The sequence below is a fragment of the Corvus moneduloides genome, chromosome 9 (assembly GCF_009650955.1).
Source record: "Corvus moneduloides isolate bCorMon1 chromosome 9, bCorMon1.pri, whole genome shotgun sequence".
Taxonomy (NCBI): Eukaryota; Metazoa; Chordata; class Aves; order Passeriformes; family Corvidae; genus Corvus; species Corvus moneduloides.
In genome coordinates, this window is record NC_045484.1 from 4,653,978 (window position 1) to 4,659,977 (window position 6,000).

A 6,000-nucleotide genomic window follows, 5' to 3' on the forward strand; every position below is an offset into this window, starting at 1 on the left:
TGGGTGTCTACAGAGACTTCAAGCAGTCCTTCGAGGCTGACATTTTATTCCAGGTGGAATTTGTTTATTTATTATTTCCCCAGTAGACATTTGGAGTAAGGTCCCTGCTTGTTCAGAAGCTCCCAGTGAGGTTTTTAATGTCAGTATTGATTAGGGACATGGAAGGTGGATTTTATGAAGAGGTGTTCTAATATGATATCCTCTGAATAATTATTTCCTACCTGTGGTCAAAAAAAAACATTAAAGCAACACAATACTAAAATCTTCATATGAACCCAGTGCTTAACTACATTTTCTTCAAATGGATGCTAAATGACAAAGGTATCTTTTCATGGACCAGAATTCACTACTGCCTTATTTTATTCAAACTTATTGATACCTGTCTTGTGGTCTGTTACTTTCTGTGCAAAAATGGTCTCCTCTGGTGCAAAATTCTCTCTTGCAAGGACCATTAACAGCAAATCATCCTATGGGTATTTAGTTAAAGAACATTTGAAATTTTCAGCTGAAAAAAGGAAATGGATTGGAAAGCCCTCTTAAAACTGGATGACTCTACTGGCATCAGTCAGCTCTTGAGTTGATAAATCAAAGCTTTGCCAGCTAAAATGTCTCATCAGGAGTGCCAGTAAGTAAGGTATGAGGCTGTTCTTTGTCAGAGCCTTGATGTATGTGTGTGGTAGGAATGAGCGGATGGCTTTGGACTTGTTAGGCATCAGAAATCCCCTCTGGAGAGCAAGATCCATCTGTTTTCCCAATCTCTGCCTGGGTTCTGTACTTGGTTACGTGACTTCCCCTTGAGAACATTTCCTCTGAATATTGTTCATAAATATTTCTAAGAAACCAACAAACTATTGTTTGGCTTCTGTCTTTATTTTGTTGGTTTTTTTCTTTTTTAAAAAAAAATTTCTGGATGGCTTTTCAGCAGGGAACATTACTGCTGTGGGTCTCTTCAGCAGGTTGGGGAGGAAGGGGGTTATTGTTCCTGGGTTTGGGCAGTTTGTTTGGATGGCTGTTGATTTTGTTGTTGTTGTCTTTCCCCTCCATTTCTGGCAGTCTGGGGAAGTGGGTGGTTCCCTGTTTTGGTTTTTTTTGACCATTTGTGAATTATTTATACAGGCAGGCTTTCCTGGGGGTGAGGTTTTCTTTGGGTTTTGCTGTTTGCTTGTAGGGTTTGTTATATCTTGGGGCACTTTGTGCTGTTGTTCAGCTTTTGTTACCCTGAAGTTCAGCTTGCTCTTCGTAACTTCCAAGGGGCTCCTGTGGCTGGGAGCTTTTGTAGCTCTTTCTTGACAGTCTGATTTACAACCTAAAAGTGCTTTTCCCTTCGCTCCCAGGCTGCCCACTGCTCAGGGAGAGTGCAGGGCTGGGAGCTGGACTTCGATGATCCTTGTGGGTCCCTTCCAACTCTGGATATTCTGTGACTGAATCTGTGGATGAGGGAAAGCCGTGGATGCCATTTGCCTTGTCTTTAGTCAGGCTCTGAGGCAGTGTCCCTCAATTTTCTCGTATCCAGTTTGGGGTGTTATTGCCTGGATGGGTGGACAACTAAAAGTGTAAGAAAACTGCTGGGATTGTTGGGTCAGAGCAGTGGTCAGTGGTTCATGCTCTGTCTGGAGCATCTTACACGGGGGGTTACTCAGGGATCCTCCCAGGCCCTGTCCTGCTCCTGCTTTGGGAAGGAGGGTGACTGGAGGCATCTGACTTTGAAGAAAGTGGTTTGGGAAGGATGAGCAAGTGAGCCCACTACAAGGTCATCCAGGACTTCCATTGGAGCTATTCCTTGATTTTCAGGCTTAGATAAATTTTTGCATTGCTCCATGGTACCCAAATAGCCCCTCTGAGGTTTATTTCCTCAAGTGCTGATCCTACAAGGCATTAAAAAAAAAACCAAACCAAACACCCCCTCCCCCAAAACCACAAACAAACAAAACCACACACACACGAAACCCAAAAAACCCAAAAAACCACAGGCACAAAAACCCCAAACACAAAACCCTCCCCCTCACATAATCCCAAACACATTTATTCATTTGCTTTACTGTTCTACAGGTCACACTGGGTATTTTATCCACCTGCCTTAGCCAATTCCCAAAAATGGCCACCCCCAGAATGTGTTTTATCCCTAAAGCATCCCTTCAAATAGGTTTCTTCCTTGTCTCTCCACTTGCCCTTCTGAATGTAATTGGGCATCTCCAGTGTAAAAGGTCAACTTTAAAAAGTTCAACAAAATTTACAACTGTTTGCACAAGTGGTGAAAACTTGAATTTTCTGTATTTTCAGTTGAACAAAATTAAAATTTGGAAGCTAAAATATTAGGTTGGGGTTTTTCCTTATTCCTTTTCATAACTCCTCCATTCACTAAGAGTTATGAGATGGAGGGTGCTTCCTCCTGCCTTGCTTTCTTCCCCTCACCTTATCCACCCTGCAGGTTGGTAGGTGAACACGTGGGAGGTGAAGATCTGGACTAGCAACAGAGGAGGGCTCTTGCAAGCCTGAATACCACCTCTCTTGCCATGTCTTCCTCCTTGAACTTCCAAGTGCAGGAAAACTGGTCCCAGCCTTCTCACCAACCCCCTGACCTGGGAGCACCGGGATTTTTTAAACTCAAGTTGTTCTGAAGCTGTTTCATCAACTCTGTCAAAGGCCACACTTCCCCACTGAACTCTCCTGCCAGGTGGAGCCTATTTTGGAGAAGTGGCCATGGGCTCACATGCATCAGACCCGGGCCCCCTACCCCCCTTTTCCTGGGTTCCTTCCCTTCCCCTTCCCAATTGGGAAGAAACTCTGACTTTTCATTCATTTGGCATTTATCAATTCCTTTTTTTGCAGCCCTAAAAAAGTAAAAATGAGCAGGCAGTTACTTCAACACCTTCATGAAAAGATGTAGAAATATTATAAGCTGATTTCACTCCTGTCTTGTTAAAGGGAAAGAAATAGCCTGTGGTATAAATATGCAATTAAAAATAGTAGCAATTAGAGCTTCTCAAGAATGAAACAGGAGCTTGCTGTGAGGTAGAGCTTCTTTCTCTTTTGCCTGTGCTTCTAATTCTAAACTCTTTGACGTTGGGATCTAATCTTAACAGCTGATGCTCAACTTCTGGTTTTGCCACGCAAGTTAAATGTCATGATGTAAACTCAGCTCTGCTTCAGACCTTCACTGCCTGTCAGTGGTGCAAGGATAGCCACAGCTGAAAACCCTTGCATGCTTTTGCATGGATCAGCTTCATTTGTTCAGGGACAAAGGAAAAAGATACCTTCTGGGTTGAACCTGGGGCTCCTGCTCTCTCATGTGCTGCTTGGAAAAGCAATATTTGGTGCAAGCTGAGACCTCAGCATCACTATAAAGATTAAACAGTCCCTGCCATGGCTCTATTTCATAGAATCCTGCAATGGCTTGGCTTAAAGATCATTTAATTCCAACCCCTTGCCATGGGCAGGGACACTTTCCACTAGACCAGGTTGCTCAGAGCTACTTCAGTAGAGCTAATTGGTCTAGGACAGACCAGGAGCCTCTGGAGCCCCAGCTGCAATTCTGCAGCATCCTTGAGGCTGTTATGAACTCTGAGACACTTCAGTGAATGCAAATACTTTTCAAATGAATTCCCCAATCCAGATACCCACCTGCTCAAGGCTGGCAGTCATGGCTGACCCAGTGTTCGCCCACCACTACCTCCATATTGTGCTTTTCTAGCTGATATTTCAGAGCTTGCCAACACAGAGGTCACCAAAAAGGACATATTTCCATTTGTTCTTCTCATGCCACGCTTCCGGAGCCAGCTGCTCCTCCTGCACCAGTCCGTGTTCCAGGGTGCAGACATTAGGATGGGCAGAAGTGGCAGCAAATGGAGATTTCAAGTCCCTGTGTTGCTCACCATCCAATCCCTTGTGCCCACAGCTGCCTTCAGTCAGAAAAACAGAATACTTAAAAACCAGCCCATTTTCTCCCTGCTCTCCATTATTTTTGGCATATCCTAGTTGTATTTCTAGTCTATTTTTGACATGTTGTTACTAAAACCTAGAAGGTTAAAGGCTGGACAGGGAGGTGGCAGCAGCAAGGCTCTGTTTCAAGGAGTGCTTTCCATTTGGGGATCAAAGCCCTGGGCAAAGCATGGAGGTGCCCTGAATTTTTTAGGCACTGTCTCCCATCTGCAGTAAGGAATTACATTGGGCACGAAGCAGCATGTTGTGCTCCTGACACATCGCTTCCCCTCCACAGCCGTTTTGAGCATGACAAAGAACTGCTGTTACCAGACTTGTGTCTAGACACTATTGGCTTCTCGTCATTAGTCGTTGTACACTCAGATCCTCTCGAAGAATAACAGCATTCGATGTGTGCCTCAGGTACTTGGCTGCGTATGGATGGCCCTGGACATGTGCATAACTCCTCACACAAGTGGGTGGATGAATAGGACCTGCACAGCCTGGATCCCTCTCCACCTGGGAAAACCCTGCATGGATGCACTCACCTGGGCGCAGAGAAGATGAAGTGGAGTTTAACAGGGATTAGGCACTGGAATGCTGCTGGCCTCACAAAGAACTATTTCAGCATTCTCATCCCCTGTGCTGTGGGCCAATGGATGCTGACTCAACCCTCTGAGCAGCCCTTGTGTCCCTGCCTGTTATCATCATCCCTTCCTTTTTGCTGTAACTGTGTTTGTCCCCGATGAGATGGCAATTTCCTTGGGGCAGGGAGCACAACTCACCCAGAGGAGTTTAATTACCCCAAACACCCTTTTCATTGCTCTCACAGGGATTTTGGCTTCCACGGCTCCTGTTGGATGAAGCCATGGCTCAGGGAAAAGGCTCTACCAACAGACACCCTGTGCCTGGGTTGGAGACAGTGCTTCCAGCAGTGCCAAGCTCCAAGGTTCTCCTCACTGGTGAGAGACCTGCAGGAATATCCTGCACCCTCTTGGAAGAAGGAGTGGATGGTGGATGGGGAGGATACAGCCAGATGAGCCAACAGCAAACAAGCTGCCACAGTGCTCCTGGCTGCCAGCAGAGCTGAGGTGGGCTGTCAGCTCACCTTGGCCATCAGGTCTGTGTGAGTATTGACAATGCCATGTTGCAGCTCCTTCTGTGCACATGGGGAACAAACACAACCTTAGTGCTCCTGTTCTTCCTGGCTTTCCTTATTTCTACTCGTAGGGTGGCCACTCTTTGCAAACAAACACAGGCCACAGGCCCCCCAGGCTGGGTCACACAGGGTGACCATGAGCACCAGTTACCCTGCAAAGAGACGTCTCTCCTGGCTGCTACGGGCACTGAGAACGAGCTCGTGCCTGTGGAAGGTATCTTTTCAGCTTTATACCGGCTAGCGCTTGTATTTCAATGCCTTAGAAAGCCTCGAGCAGCCTTGAGAGGTAGCACGGGCGATCTAGCACTTTAGTAGCTCTAAAATCGGTACCTGAATCAGCTGCAGAGCAAATACCATCAGCAGAAGCAAAGAGGGAGAAATACAGCTCCCTGCTCGCTCAATTTCCTGCAGTTAGAAGCTTTCAAATGAGACAGACAACCAGAGATGTTCACACGAAGGGAGCTGAGCTAAGACAGGGCGGGACCTCCCTCGACCATCGCTTTTATTAGGAGAAGGGGAAAGGGGAGGACTGGGGGCGGACCCAGGGTGACCGGCCAGTCAGACACTGCTAAAGAGTTTGAGGTACATTTGGTTTTGCCCGCGCTTAGAACAAAGGAGCTCGGAGCACATGGCAGGAGCACGTGTCTGTGGGAGGGGGAGGGGACGCTCAGAGCAGGCAGCAACACGTGCCCAGGGCTGCATCCTGGGAGGGGGCAACAGGAGACAGTGGAAAGCCTCTGCCCTGAGCAAACCCCAAGGCACCACACTGACTGATCCTGCTGGCGTTCTGGGACAGACCCAGTTAAACCAGGACTTCTGGGCACATTATGGATACAAAAATGCTGCTAGCAAGGATTTTCTTGCTATTTTCTAAGCCCGTGAGAGACTTTTCTCTCTCACAGAAGAGGTAGCAGAGTTATGTA

General features: G+C 46.8%; 1 long non-coding RNA gene across 1 annotated transcript in view; it reads right to left on the bottom strand.

The window, feature by feature from the left end:
• Positions 1–5,355, bottom strand: part of LOC116447978 — a 38,066-nt gene extending 32,711 nt beyond the window's left edge. The window contains exon 1 of the long non-coding RNA XR_004241769.1: positions 3,622–5,355. This is a non-coding gene — a long non-coding RNA (uncharacterized LOC116447978). The remainder of the gene's footprint in view (positions 1–3,621) is intronic.
• Between the last annotated feature and the right edge of the window lie 645 nt (positions 5,356–6,000).